The sequence below is a fragment of the Capricornis sumatraensis genome, chromosome 6, assembly GCF_032405125.1.
Source record: "Capricornis sumatraensis isolate serow.1 chromosome 6, serow.2, whole genome shotgun sequence".
Classification (NCBI taxonomy): Eukaryota; Metazoa; Chordata; class Mammalia; order Artiodactyla; family Bovidae; genus Capricornis; species Capricornis sumatraensis.
This window is the reverse complement of record NC_091074.1, coordinates 98,938,132-98,952,888: the sequence shown is the minus strand read 5'-3', so window position 1 is coordinate 98,952,888 and position 14,757 is coordinate 98,938,132. Positions and strand designations below refer to the sequence as shown.

General features: G+C 40.2%; 1 pseudogene; it reads right to left on the bottom strand.

Annotated features, from left to right (window-relative positions):
* Positions 1-3,549: 3,549 nt before the first annotated feature.
* LOC138080793 (microtubule-associated proteins 1A/1B light chain 3B pseudogene) lies at positions 3,550-3,900 on the bottom strand (annotated as a pseudogene).
* Positions 3,901-14,757: the final 10,857 nt, after the last annotated feature.

Sequence of the window (14,757 nt, the reverse complement as noted above, 5' to 3'; positions counted from 1 at the left end):
TAAAGTTTGGGGTTTTGTATTAATAAGGTACATTTAAGAATTTCCATGACTGAGTTACTGACTCCCCATGCTTTCTGATCCACCACCGCCCCCAGCTCTGTGTTCTCTGCTTCTTAGATGAGCTTCCCCCACACCTCACCACGGTGCTCTGTTCATCTCACCCTTCCTTAGAAAGCCTGTCCCAGTACCAAATCCAGGAAACTTCCAAAATTTGTCTTGGCCTCAACTCAGCTTTCCTTCTGGAAATTCCACTATATATTCTTTTTTTTGGCCACACCACATAGCATGTGGAACTTCCCCGACCAGGGATCTAACCTGTGCCCCTTGCAATAGAAGCCCAGAGTCGTAACCACCAGACCACCAGGGAAGCCCTGTATATTCTTTTTCACAGTTTTCTCTTGCACCTTTATTCACCTTCAGTTCAGTTCAGTCTCTGAGTCCTGTCCGACTCTTTGCAACCCCATGAATCGCAGCACGCCAGGCCTCCCTGTCCATCACCAACTTCCGGAGTTCACTCAGACTCAACGTCCATCGAGTCATTGATGCCATCCAGCCATCTCATCCTCTGTTGTCCCTTTCTCCTCCTGCCCCCAGTCCCTCCCAGCATCAGAGTCTTTTCCAATGAGTCAACTCTTCTCATGAGGTGGCCAAAGTACTGGAGTTTCAGCTTTAGCATCATTCCTTCCAAAGAAATCCCAGAGCTGATCTCCTTCAGAATGGACTGGTTGGATCTCCTTGCAGTCCAAGGGACTCTCAAGAGTCTTCTCCAAAACCACAGTTCAAAAGCATCAATTCTTTGGTGCTCAGCCTTCTTCACAGTCCAACTCTCACATCCATACATGACCACTGGAAAAACATTAGCCTTGACTAGACGGACCTTAGTTGGCAAAGTAATGTCTCTGCTTTTGAATATACTATCTAGGTTGGTCATAACTTTTCTTCCAAGGAGTAAGCATCTTTTAATTTCATGGCTGCAGTCACCATCTGCAGTGATTTTGGAGCCCCCCAAAATAAAGTCTGACACTGTTTCCACTGTTTCCCCATTTATTTCCCATGAAGTGATGGGACCGGATGCCATGATCTTCGTTTTCTGAATGTTGAGCTTTAAGCCAACTTTTTCACTCTCCTCTTTCACTTTCATCAAGAGGCTTTTGAGTTCCTCTTCGCTTTCTGCCATAAGGGAGGTGTCATCTGCATATCTGAGGTTATTGATATTTTTCCTGGCAATCTTGATTCCAGCTTGTGTTTCTTCCAGTCCAGCATTTCTCATGATGTACTCTGCATAGAAGTTAAATAAGCAGGGTGACAATAGACAGCCTTGATGGACTCCTTTTCCTATTTGGAACCAGTCTATTGTTCCATGTCCAGTTCTAACTGTTGCTTCCTGCCCTGCATACAGATTTCTCAAGAGGCAGGTCAGGTGGTCTGGTATTCCCATCTCTCTCAGAATTTTCTGCAGTTTATTATGATCCATGCAGTCAAAGGCTTTGGCATAGTCAATATAGCAGAAATAGATGTTTTTCTGGAACTCTCTTGCTTTTTCCATGATCCAGAGGATGTTGGCAATTTGATCTCTGGTTCCTCTGCCTTTTCTAAAACCAGCTTGCACATCAGGAAGTTCATGGTTCATGTATTGCTGAAGCCTGGCTTGGAGAATTTTGAGCATTATTTTACTAGCATGGGAGATGAGTGCAATTGTGCGGTAGTTTGTGCATTCTTTGGCATTGCCTTTCTTTGGGATTGGAATGAAAACGGACCTTTCCAGTCCTGTGGCCACTGCTGAGTTTTCCAAATTTGCTGGCATATTGAGTGCAGCACTTTCACAGCATCATCTTTCAGGATTTGAAACAGCTCCACTGGAATTCCATCACCTCCACTAGCTTTGTTCGTAGTGATGCTTTCTAAAACTGTATCTATTTTAAAGATCCTCTAGATAGAATGACCACCCACTTAGTGGGATACAATAAGTCACCCCTCTCAGCGTGGTATTTTTGTCTTTGAAAAGCAGAGTTTCTTATAGGAACCTTATCAATCACACAGTAGTTACAAGAATGTCAGATATAATGATGCATACAATCTTAACAAGAGAAGCTATTTAAGAATTTACATACTGTAAAAACATGCACGTTAGAAGTTAGCCGTGTGGAGAGATACAAGCAGTAGGAAAAGTAGTTGATTTGGGTTGAAGGCCCATATGCAGTAATATTGCTTTTTCTTCCTATATACATTTATTTATATAAATAAATTTATTTGTTACAATAAATAGCTGCTACTAACAGATACAGGTTCTGCACACACATTTAAATACGCAAGAGTAAATGATGACCTGCTGCATGTACAGTTCCAAGTGGATCTGTGATCCTGTGATAGCTCTCATGAAAATAGTACATAGTAAACCCCAAGCAGGTAAGTAGGAAGCACTAGTTATTTATCTAGTTTTAATTTGAAACTGTTTAACTTTTGACATTATTATCTGTGAAGAACATGTTTCCTTTTATTGTTTTAAAAACTGATATGCATGCAGAGTGGGGGAATTTTGATGGTTGTTCAAACTAACAGTGATAGCTGAAATATCCTTAAAAATACTTTTTAATAACAGAATTTATTCACATATTTAACGTAGACTTTGGGTCATCTATAGCTTCAAATCTAAAGATGGAGGAAGTGTATTGGAATTTTAATGCATTTAGTTTTAGTATCCTGTAGTTTTCTACCCTGGTTCCAAAGAATGAAACCCATGTAACTGCTTCTGTATTCACCAAAGCAGGCACTATTTTGAACTCTTAAGAGAATATTCAAAACAAAAAGTGTACTTTCTCTTCCTCTGCACTTTTTGAGAAACTTGACCAAAATTATTAATTATTCAAGGTTCCTTTTGAGCAGTGGTGTTTTTCTGTGTTACTGTCTAGAGAACAAACAAAATGAGAACTTCATAAGAAAAGTGCTGACTTGGAATACATGTTAGCAAGCAGGAACCCTGGACAGGAGCTCAATTTTCTCATTTGCAAAACACCCCCATTCACTCTGCTTTTCACCAACTATTAAGGCAAAATCCTGGGGGGTGAGGATTGGCTCTACCTAACAATTTATGCTTAAAAAGATCCTCCTAAGGAGATTTCTCTAATCAAGGAAAATCCCTTCTGTAAGAAGTTGGCAGGTTCTGTGAACCGAGAGGGAAGACTTAATGTCTCTATGGATGCTTAAATTACAAGTTCTTTTGGGGGAAGAGACATTAAAATAACTTGAAGGTCTATTTTATTGGCAACTTAGAATTTTATTTTTAAACTTCTAAATTTGAAAACAAGACAGTCCAGGTTGAATAATAAAGTTTCCCAATGCTGAATCTGCTCATCTGGAGCTAGTTTTTTGCCTGAAGTACAAAAACCAACTTTCTAAAACTCCTAGGTAGGGACAGTACTGTTCTGATGATCTGTGATTAGATGAACTGATCAATCTCAGTCAGTAACATCCCTTTTTTATTCCTTGGTAAAGGTTTAAACTATTCTAGAAAAGACTCATTGTTTTAGTCTTACGTAGACAATTTCATTCTCAAGTCTCCTGAGAGGCGTATGCCTTATACAAGAATTCATATTTATCTTTCTCACTTCATGCACTTCACAAATTGGATGGACACACTCATTATGTCTATTCAGTATCAGGAAGAAGATGATTAGCATTGAGCTGTAAGTACATTCTAATTATCTTGAAGAGCTCACTCATGTTGACATGATCAGGCACCAGGAATTTTGTTTTATCCAGGACCAGAAGCTGTTTCTCAGCTTTGTATTTTTCCATTATTACCAAGATTTTGGTAGGATGCTGCTCTGGGATAAGTTGGACGTCTTCTACTCTTTGTTTGAAGGTTCTGAGCTGTTAGAAGGTTTTCTCCTGCGACAGCATCTTCTCTTGTGTCTCCTCAGCCTGCAGTCATCCCACTGTATTTTATTTGTACCTTTTAAAATCTTGTTTTAGAGTCTTTATTTGTATTTTTTGTGTGTTTGTTTTTGCTGTTTTGCATCTGGAGCAGCAATTCTCAGACTTTATGTGCATCAAAATCACCCCCCAAAGTTGTTAAAACAGATTGCCTGACCTCACGCCCAGAGTGTCTAAGGTTCAAGAACTTTGATCATGCTCTCAACTGATGATGCATGGTACAAGGAAACACTTTGAGAACCAGAAGCTTCGACTAGACCCACAGTCTAGGTCCTTTGAAGGCAGGGTCCATGTTCCTGCATGGACCTTTCATTCATCTTTTATTCCACACAGTATCCAACACAGTGACTTGTAAAGAGCTGTTCAGTAGGATGGCTTCATTAGTATTGAATTTCTGGACTTCAAAGGTGTGTCATAGAAATTTCACACACATTAGCATTCTAAGGAAGAATCAGAGTTACAGTGAAGAACCCACAAAGAGTAAAAGAGAGCTCGTGATCCATTTCTAAGTCAGCCTGCATCATCAGTGAATAAAGCAAAAGGGGAAAGTGTAAAGCTGGGTAATTTTCAATGTCAAACAGGCAGCAAGTGTTAGATTAATTATTTTAGTTATTATGCAAAAAAGTGTTTTTTTAACTATGGCCTGTTTCCAAGTGGTTAATAAATTCGGCAAGAGTGTTTTATTAATTACTACTAGGAAAACCAATAGAATTAATGTACATCCAAAGACTGTCAAACATGGAAGTTAAAAAATCAGAATTAACAAGTGAGATGGGCAGTGGATGCCTGGCTTTGAGTCCCAGCTGTGCTCTTGATGCCCGTGTGCATTCAGGTACTCAGTTTCTTCTTATGTAGAATGGGTAGCAAAACAATCATGTCTGCTTTTGAGAGATAAGTCCTCAAAACAGTACCTGGCACACAGTAAGTGTTTGCTAAACAAAACAAAGCACTAGTAGAGAAATGTAAAATGGTGCAGCTGCTATGAAAAACAGTACAGAGACTCTTCAAAGAATTAAAAGTAGAACTGCCGTATGATCCATCAATCTCACTTCTGGGTACTTACTCAATAAAAATGAAAACAGGATCTCGAAGAGATATCTGTACCCCCATGTTCATTGCAGTCTTATTCATATTAGCTAAGGTATGGGGACAACCTAAGTAATCTCAGTGGGTAAATGAATAAACAATGTGTGGTAACCATATACAATATAGTATTATTCAGCCATAAAAAGCAAGGAAATCCTGCTATTTACAACAATATGGATTGACCTTGAGGGTGTAATGCTAAGTGAAATAAATCAGACAGAGAAAGTCAAACACTGTAAGATCTCACCTACATATGGAATCTAAAACAACAACTGCAAGTCAAAACAAAAACCAAATTCTTAGAAACAGAGAAATGGTGGTGTGTGAGGGAGTCAAAAGGTTCAAACTTTCAGTGTTAAAATAAATAAGTCCTGGGGCTATGTATGTATAGCACAGTGACCTTAGCTAAAAATAACTTATTGTATATTGGAGAGTTGCTATGACAGTGGATCTTCAAAGCTCTCATTAAAAAACAACAGTAAAAAAATAAACTAATATGGAATCTTCTCAGGTTAGTCTATGCCTTTGGTGATCACATTTTGTCCACCTGAAATTTAGAACAAGGATGACAGATACTCAGGCCACCCCTGGGAATAAAAGCCTTTCCGAAAATTCTGTGATTCTCCAAACCGGGGTTACAGAAGCCACCGACAGTGTTTTGTATACAGAGAATGTTCTGGACACCCCAGGTTGTCTGGTGTTCATATCTGTGTATTTCCAGCTCCTCTCTTCCATTTCCCCCCCAAATATCCTGTCACCCCAAGAACAGAGAGAGAATGAGAACAGGAAAGGTAAAACTCGTGTCTTCATCAGCTTTTCCAGTCATGATGTGAGTGGATTTTTGTGGAATGGAAGTTATTTCATGGTAATGATCCCCACTGGAACCCAAGAGAGTCTACATCTTGGACCTGAAGTTTCAGGGTGTTAGCTAGTGTGTATAAACAGAATAACCAATGGAAACCCAACCAACACACAGGCAATCTCTCAGCAATGTTCTTCCTTTTAAAACATGTTAATGTTTCCACTGAGAGCCCTGGAATTTACTGTACATTTTTGCTTTTGCTTCTTATAGCAGCAAAGGGAGGCACTTACAAGTAAGGGACTCATAAAGTGCAGAAATCACTCAGAGATGATGTTTATCCAGCTGGACTTCTGCAGTGAGAAACACAATTCAAAAACACAACTGAAGGCAAGGAGCCAGTCCCAAATTATGGATGCAAAGATTGGACAAAGGCAGCAGAAAGGGAAAAGATCATGTGTCAGACTGCTAGTCTTCCTGCTACTTCTCATCTGGCAGTGTTGATCCCACTCATGGCGAAGTCAGCCGGCCCCCACAAGAAGCTCCAGAAACTGCCTACACCATCCTATCTTCTTCATGCTCAGACATATGCTCTGTCCTTCCTCCCTCTCTCCCTTCTTTCTTTCATTCCTTCCTTCATTCCCTTCTTTCTTCCTTCCTTTCTTCCCTGCCTTCCTCTCTCTCTCCTTTCTTTCTTTCTGGATTTCTTTCTCTCTCTTTTACCCTTCTTCCTTTGTCTGAGCTATTTCTCTTGTTATAGAGATTTCCAAACATACACAAAAGTAATGAGAAACACATAACAATCCCCCAGCTATCTATCACCTGCCTCAGGTATATCAACTCTGTGCCAGCCTGGCTCTCCTAGCTCTCCACCCAACTCTCCCTGCAGCCCAGTGTCCTCCTGCAGCATTTAAAAGTAAACCCCCAAATGTCACTCTTACATGTGTCATTATGTGTCTCTAAGAGGAATTTACTTTTTAAAAACCTAACCAGGCTTCCCTGGTGGCTCAGTGGTGAAGAATCTGCTTGCCATTGCAGGAGACATGGGTTCGATTCCTGATCCAGGAAGATCCCACATGCCGTGGAATCCTGATCTGGGAAGAACCCACATGCCGCAGAACAACTAAGCCTGTGCACCACAACTATTGAGCCCTGGACAGCCTGGGAGCCAAATACTGAAGCCCAAGTGCCTACAGTCCATGCTCCGCAACAAGAGGAGTTGCCGCACATGACAGCTAAAGAAAAGCCTGCACGGCAATGAAGACTTAGCACAGTCAAAAACAAATAAATAAAGTTAAAACAAACAAACAAACAAACTGAAATGCATTAGCATACTTTTCAAAATTAGCTATATTTCCTTGAGATCAGTGTATTTAAAAATTTCTCAAAATATATTTTTATAGTTATTTTGTTCAAAGAAACTCCAATCAATCTCTACATGGTGAATTTAGTTGAGAAGTTTCTCAGGCTTTTTCATCATGTAATACTTCCCTTCTTCCTGTTTTCATGCCTTATGTCTGACCTGCCCAATTTCCCAGCCTTGGTTTCACTGAATTGTATCCTCATGGTTGTTAAAAGTTCAGAAAAAAGAAAAAAAACAACAGAAATAAAGCCAGTGAATCACTGACATAGTAATTAGTAAAAGGTACAGGGAATTCTGCTCAATGTTAAGTGGCAGCCTGGATGGGAGGGGAATTTGAGGGGCCTATGGGTACGTGTAAATGTACAACTGAGTCACTCTGCTATCCACCTGAAACTATCACAGCATTATTAGCTGGTTATGCTCTAATATAAAGTAAAAAGTAAAAAAAAAAGTTTATTGTGTGCAGACCAAAAAGATAGTCTACAAATGGGGAGCACTCAAACCCAAACATTGTATATTGTTGTAAAGCAGTGTGAAGGCAGTGACTGTTTATTTTTCAGAGTAATTGATTAAAACATTAGAATTTTCTTGAATGAAAGGGAATTGGTTAGTGGTTACCTCATATCAACTGGGAGGAACAGTTCGTATTTTTTGCTTATGATTTTCAGAGGCATAAGCAACAAGTGACCCAGGTCAAGTTACCCTCCCTTGTCCTACAAAATCAGCAAAATAAAGCTTTGTTTGTATGACTAAACTGGTTTTGTCTGCTCAGAGAATTTTCAAGTCTGGTCTCTGTTTGAGTTTGATTTGAGCATGATTTAACTAACACATTCCTTTGCTCCCACAGTTTGGAGGTTTGTTTAGACTGGGTTATGAACTTTTCAGTGTGAGTTGTCCATAGGGGTGTTGGTGGTTCCTTTTGCACCCCTAATGTTTTGTTACCCAGGTTTAGTGGATTTGAAATTATTGTCATCCTGATCCACTCATCAAATATTTCCCATCAGCCTCATGTTATTTACATTCATTTATTGCTCAGATCTGTTTTTCATTCAGTCAGTTCAGTTCAGTCACTCAGTCGTGTCTGACTCTTTGCGACCCCATGGACTAAAGCATGCCAAGCCTCCCTGTCTATCACCAACTCCTGGAGTTTACTCATACTCATGCCCATTGAGTTGGTGATGCCATCCAACCATCTCATCCTCTGTTGTCCCCTTCTCCTCCCGCCTTCAATCTTGCCCAGCATCAGGGTCTTTTCAAATGAGTCAGTTCTTTGCAACAGGTGGCCAAAGTATTGGAGTTTCAGCTTCAGCATTAGTCCTTCCAATGAATATTCAGGACTGATTTCCTTTAGGATGGATTGGTTGGATCTCCTTGCAGTCCAAGGGACTCTCAAGAGTCTTCTCCAACAACACTGTTCAAAAGCATCAATTCTTCAGCACTCAGCTTTCTTTATAGTCCAACTCTCACATCCATACATCATTATTAGAAAAACCAAAGCTTTGACTAAACGGACCTTTGCTGGCAAAGTAATGTCTCTGCTTTTTACTATGCTGTCTAGGTTGGTCATAACTTCCAAGGAGCATCTTTTAATTTCATGACTGCAGTCACCATCTGCAGTGATTTTGGAGCCCCCCCAAAATAAAGTCTGTCATTGTTTCCCCATCTATTTGCCATGAAGTGATGGGGCCAGATGCCATGATCTTCGTTTTCTGAATGTTGAGCTTTAAGTCAACTTTTTCACTCTCCTCTCTCACTTTCATCAAGAGGCTCTTTAGTTCCTCTTCACTTTCTGCCATAGGGTGGTGTCATCTGCATATCTGAGGTTATTGATATTTCTCCTGGCAATCTTGATTCCAGCTCGTGCATCATCCAGTCCAGCATTTCGCATGATGTACTCTGCATAGAAGTTAAATAAGCAAGGTGACAGTATACAGCCCTGACGTACTCCTTTCCCAATTTGGAACCAGTCTGTTGTTCCATGTCCAGTTCTAACTGTTGCTTCTTGATCTGCATACAGATTTCCCAGGAGGCAGGTCAGGTGGTCTGGTCTGGTTTTTTCATTAGTGGTTGCAAAATGGTGATTTGTTGTTGTTGTTGTTCTGAATTTATTACAATATTGCTTCTGTTTTTTAGTTTTTTGGCTGCAAGGCCTGTAGAATCTTAGCTCCCCTACCAGGATTGAACTCGCACCCCTTGCACTGGAAGGCGAAATCTCAACCACTGGACCACCAGGGAAGCCCCTGTTCTGCATTTATTAGCATAACTTCTATAACTATTTGGTTAACCTGAAAGAGAATTTGTATAAGAAATGCAGAATCAATACATAATGCTTTCTCTTAATGAATTTTCAAAATAATTGTGAACCTACAATGAAGACGACTTCCTTCTTTTTGTGTGTGTCATTATAAACACATAGCAGAGAAGGCAATGGCAACCCACACCAGTATTCTTGCCTGGAAAATCCCATGGACGAAGGAGCCTGGAAGGCTGCAGTCCATGGGGTCGCTAAGAGTCGGGCACGACTGAGCGACTTCACTTTCACTTTTCACTTTCATGCATTGGAGAAGGAAATGGCAACCCACTCCAGTATTCTTGCCTGGAGAATCTCAGGGGCGGGGGAGCCTGGTGGGCTGCCGTCTATGGGGTCTCACAAAGTCAGACACGACTGAAGCGACTTAGCAGCAGCAGCAGCATAAACACGTGTGTCTACTTTATTTCAATACATTTAGTCACTTATTGTCTGTGGCCCATCTTTCGCCTGTAGGGGCTCCTCCAGTTTGGCTCTTGGACACAGTTCCTTGGTTTCTAGCAACAGCCCGATTTTGGGCCACAGTACATCTCAGGATCATTTTGTACTGTACCTGCCCCAGAACAGCCATTTCTCTAGGAACTCTGGTTCCTGTTAGTGAAAAATAGCATTTGGAGACCACAGTCTGGGAACTGGGAGTGGAAAGTGTATGTGTGTGCTCACTGAGACTGTCTAGCCCTTGAATCTAGGCTTCTTTGCTGTTGTTTTTAACAGCACATTATATAAGCTCACATTATAAGCTTATACTCATCTTTCCAGAGCAAATGTAGGATGTAAGTTTGTAGGGTTTTAAGTGTGGTGATCAGAATGTATTCCTTTTCTTACATTGAAATTTTTAGTTTCTAAGGATTCCTACATAATTATGTATTTGATCTCTTTGGTCTTTCTGTATCTCTGTGTATATGTGTGTGTGTGTGTACACATGTACATACATATGTTTTTCTATATATGTCTATGTGGATAGTTCAAATAGCAATGTCAGTATTACTATTAAATGTAAGAATCTAAAATGAAAGAAAAGTTTGTGTACTGAATGGCAAGAAGCCATAGTGATAACAGTGTACTTGAAGTGCATGGAAAGTTTTTGCACTCAGTGAAAATGACAAAATCAAGAGGAATTAAAGAGGATTTCAGTGTATGTACTTACCTGACTGTGAGATTGTTCTGAAACTAAATCTCTGAAACCATGTTCTTAGAGGAGTCTTGCCACTAAGAATATTTAACAATAGACAGTTATTGGTGTCCAGGGTCTTAGGTAAGAAGAGACAGAAAGATTTTTTCATCTGCTTCTAGGAAGATTTACGGAGAATATGTTGACTGTCTTGATTTTAACTGTTTCTTGTAGGTCTGTAACTCTTTCCTTTTAACTTGGACCTAGGGGTGGTGTCAAAGAAGTGGAAGTGAAAAGATGATTGTGACTTTTCCAATTTCACCACTGTTCTCTAAGCTTCCTCACTTCTCTCAAACTCACCATGGGTTGTTTTTAGAGAGTATCAGCCTAATAAGCATGATAAAAAGTCAAGCCAATTTATACTCTTGCATTTGCATCTTAAAACCTTCTCTGATTTTATTAAAGAGGCATGTTAAAACCTTCCTCTGTTTTTTTCCTTTCCTGTCAGCCATGTTTCATCTTATCCTGCTGTTGTTCACAATATGCCCCGGGTTTCATGTCCAGGAAAAGCACCACATACTGACATACCCAGTTATATTTAAAGTGAATAGCCCTTGATTTGTTTAGTAATTAAGTTAATAATGATATATTTTGCTAAGCTTGTTACTTAATAAATAGGATGATTGACACTTTATTATAAGCATTGCCAACTACTCTTAGAAAATATTAACTCATTATTTTAAAAAGCTGTTTTGGCGTTTTGACTATGGGGTTAATCCTGAATTTTCCTGAGGATGATGATGAAGGTACCTGTTTGCAGCTCACGTGAAGTGGCCCCAGTTGTCAGTTTGGAAAACATGGAGAAAACCAGACAGGATAAGCTCATTTTTGAGACGGACTTATATGCCTGCCTGCACTCGTCTTTCATTTAATTTCCCACAGCACCATGGTCCTAGGGGTAGAATTTTATCCTAAAGTAGGGATTGAAAAACATGAAAGGATTTGCTCACAGTCACAGCTAATACGTGACAAGAGAGTTTTAATCCTGTCTTCATCTTGCTTATACATATCCCTGCACCCCAGCTGCCTTTCCCTGAACCTGGCGGGAGAAATCCATCTGAGTTGAACCTTAAAGTAAAAGAATCCAGTTAAAGAGTGTGTGCGTGGGGTCAGGGGGTGTCCTATCTCCCGCTGACAACACAGCATCTTACTCAGAGTCAGGTTCAAAACTGTGCTTATTGAATGGAAGATGTTGATGAAAGCCAGATTCTCAGGACTTCAGTTATAAATCTGTTATTCTCAACTGAGAGGTCCTAGAGTTTATTAATACAATCTATATGTTGTAAAAGTTTTATCTTATGGCCTTTGCAATTTTGATCTGCTCACTGTAGCTCTAGTCCTTTCTGTTTCACCTTTTCTCCTAAACAGAAATTAAAGCAAGAAAAATTTTAAAAATATTTAAACATTTCTTAAGTTGTGAGAATCTTAAACTAAATATATGAAGAAGTTAGTAGTTTACTCAAACAACTTAGGCATTTGTTTGGAAACTGATATCGTCAGTGTCTGCTTGTCATCTTCTCTGATGAATGCTCTTTGTTCACTTTCAAAACTCGCCAATCTGCCAAATATTTTTTTGCTGGGAAGTTAGCATGTCTGGCAAGTAGCACATTCTTTTTGATTTAGGCATGGATAAATGTTTTTTGAAGTCAGATATATATTTTTAAGAAGATATCTTAGTAAACCTGGGACTGAAATCTATGTATTCATTTCTCCCCTTATTTTTCTTATACCTTTAAAAGATTCCCCTTGGGCACTTGAAGCAGGGGAGGTAGGGTCCATTGCCACAAAGGTACAGCAGTTGACACAGGACATGTATTCAGGGCCCCAAAGAGACTCATGGCTGCCTGTAAGAAGGAGCTGGAATCCCTCTGCACCAGAGGCCTGGATGGAAATCATCAGCATGCATGTGAGCTTCACCAGTGGGTGAAGAGCCAGGTCATTAACCCATGGTCTGACTGGGAACGATGTGCATGTGTGCGTGCAAAGTTGCTTCAATCATGTCCGACTCTTCTCTACCCTAGCCTGCCAGCTTCCTCTGTCCACAAGATTCTCCAGGCAAGAATACTGGAGTGGGTTGCAATGCCTTCCTTCAGGGGATCTTCCAGACCTAGAGATCAAACCCAAGTCTGTTACATCTCCTGCACGGGCAGGCAGGTTCTTTACCACTAGTGCCACTTGGGAGGCCCTGGGAGCCATGTACCTGTGGGTTAACTTGAAAGTGCTTCACAGGGAGGCAAGAATGCCTTGGGACAGCCAAGAAGTGAAATTCCCACAGAAGACAAGCTTACACACAAGAATTACAAAACATATGAGGAAGTCCAATGTTATGAAAAATAGCCAGAAGACCCAGGTCCACTGCATATAGCTTACATAATTATAAATTGTGCACCAAACAATTACAGGTGTGTCATTCAGATTGACCACAATCACATTTATACACACACATGCACACACACACACAATGCAAAACTTGAGAATAAGAATTTTAGGGCAATCTAAAAAAGATGTTAAATTCTCAGGCTGATAAAAAGAGGGGATTACATTCATGGAATAAGAACATTCAAAATAAAAACATACCATTATGGCAAAAGAACAGGTGATTGTGAGAAAAAACAAAATCAGATATCTTGATAATTAAGTCTTAGAATATGTATTTAATAGAGGACATATCCAGCAAGCAAGAGAGTTAATAAATTAAAAAGGAAACTAATTTAGAGGGAATGTGACCCTGCCAACACCTTGATTTTGATCTAGTGAAAATGATTTTGGGCTTCTGGCCTCCAGGACTGTGAAATAATAAATTTCAATTGTTTAACTCACCAAGTTTGTGATAATTTGATACAGCAACCATAGGAAAATAAAATACTAGGCAAAGATGGAGCATTTTGAGCATCATCAGAGTATAATAATTGTAGTGAATCACAGCATATAAATTGGTTTTAAATAATTTCATCAGTTCAAAATGATACTAACACTGTGCTATACACACAAACTCATTTGTCACTAAGTAACAAATTCATTGTCCTGAAAACTGAAATAAAGGGAAATAACTGTACTTCAAAGTAATAATACAGTTGATAGGGAAAAACTTTCAGTTCAGTTCAGTTCAGTCACTCAGTCATGTCTGACTCTTTGCGACCCCATGAATCGCAGCACGCCAGGCCTCCCTGTCCATCACCATCTCCTGGAGTTCACTCAGACTCACGTCCATCGAGTCCTTTATGCCATCCAGCCATCTCATCCTCGGTCGTCCCCTTCTCCTCCTGCCCCCAGTCCCTCCCAACATCAGAGTCTTTTCCAATGAGTCAACCCTTCGCATGAGGTGGTCAAAGTACTGGAGTTTCAGCTTTAGCATCATTCCTTCCAAAGAAATCCCAGGGTTGATCTCCTTCAGAATGGACTGGTTGGATCTCCTTGCAGTCCAAGGGACTCTCAAGAGTCTTCTCCAACACCACAGTTCAAAAGCATCAATTCTTCGGTGCTCAGCCTTCTTCACAGTCCAACTCTCACATCCATACATGGCCACAGGAAAAACCACAGCCTTGACTAGACGGACCTTAGTTGGCAAAGTAATGTCTCTGCTTTTGAATATACTATCTAGGTTGGTCATAACTTTTCTTCTAAGGAGTAAGCGTCTTTTAATTTCATGGCTGCAGTCACCATCTGCAGTGATTTGAAAGCCCCAAAAAACAAAGTGGACACTGTTTCCACTGTTTCCCCATCTATTTCCCATTAAGTGATGGGACCGGATGCCATGATCTTCGTTTTCTGAATGTAAGCTTTAAGCCAACTTTTTCACTCTCCACGTTCACTTTCATCAAGAGGCTTTTTAGCTCCTCTTCGCTTTCTGCCATAAGGGTGGTGTCATCTGCATATCTGAGGTTATTGATATTTCTCCCGGCAATCTTGATTCCAGCTTATGTTTCTCCAGTCCAGCGTTTCTCATGATGTACTCTGCATAGACGTTAAATAAGCAGGGTGACAATATACAGCCTTGACGGACTCCTTTTCCTATTTGGAACCGGTCTGTTGTTCCATGTCCAGTTCTAACTGTTGCTTCCTGACCTGCATGCAGATTTCTCAAGAGGCAGGTCAGG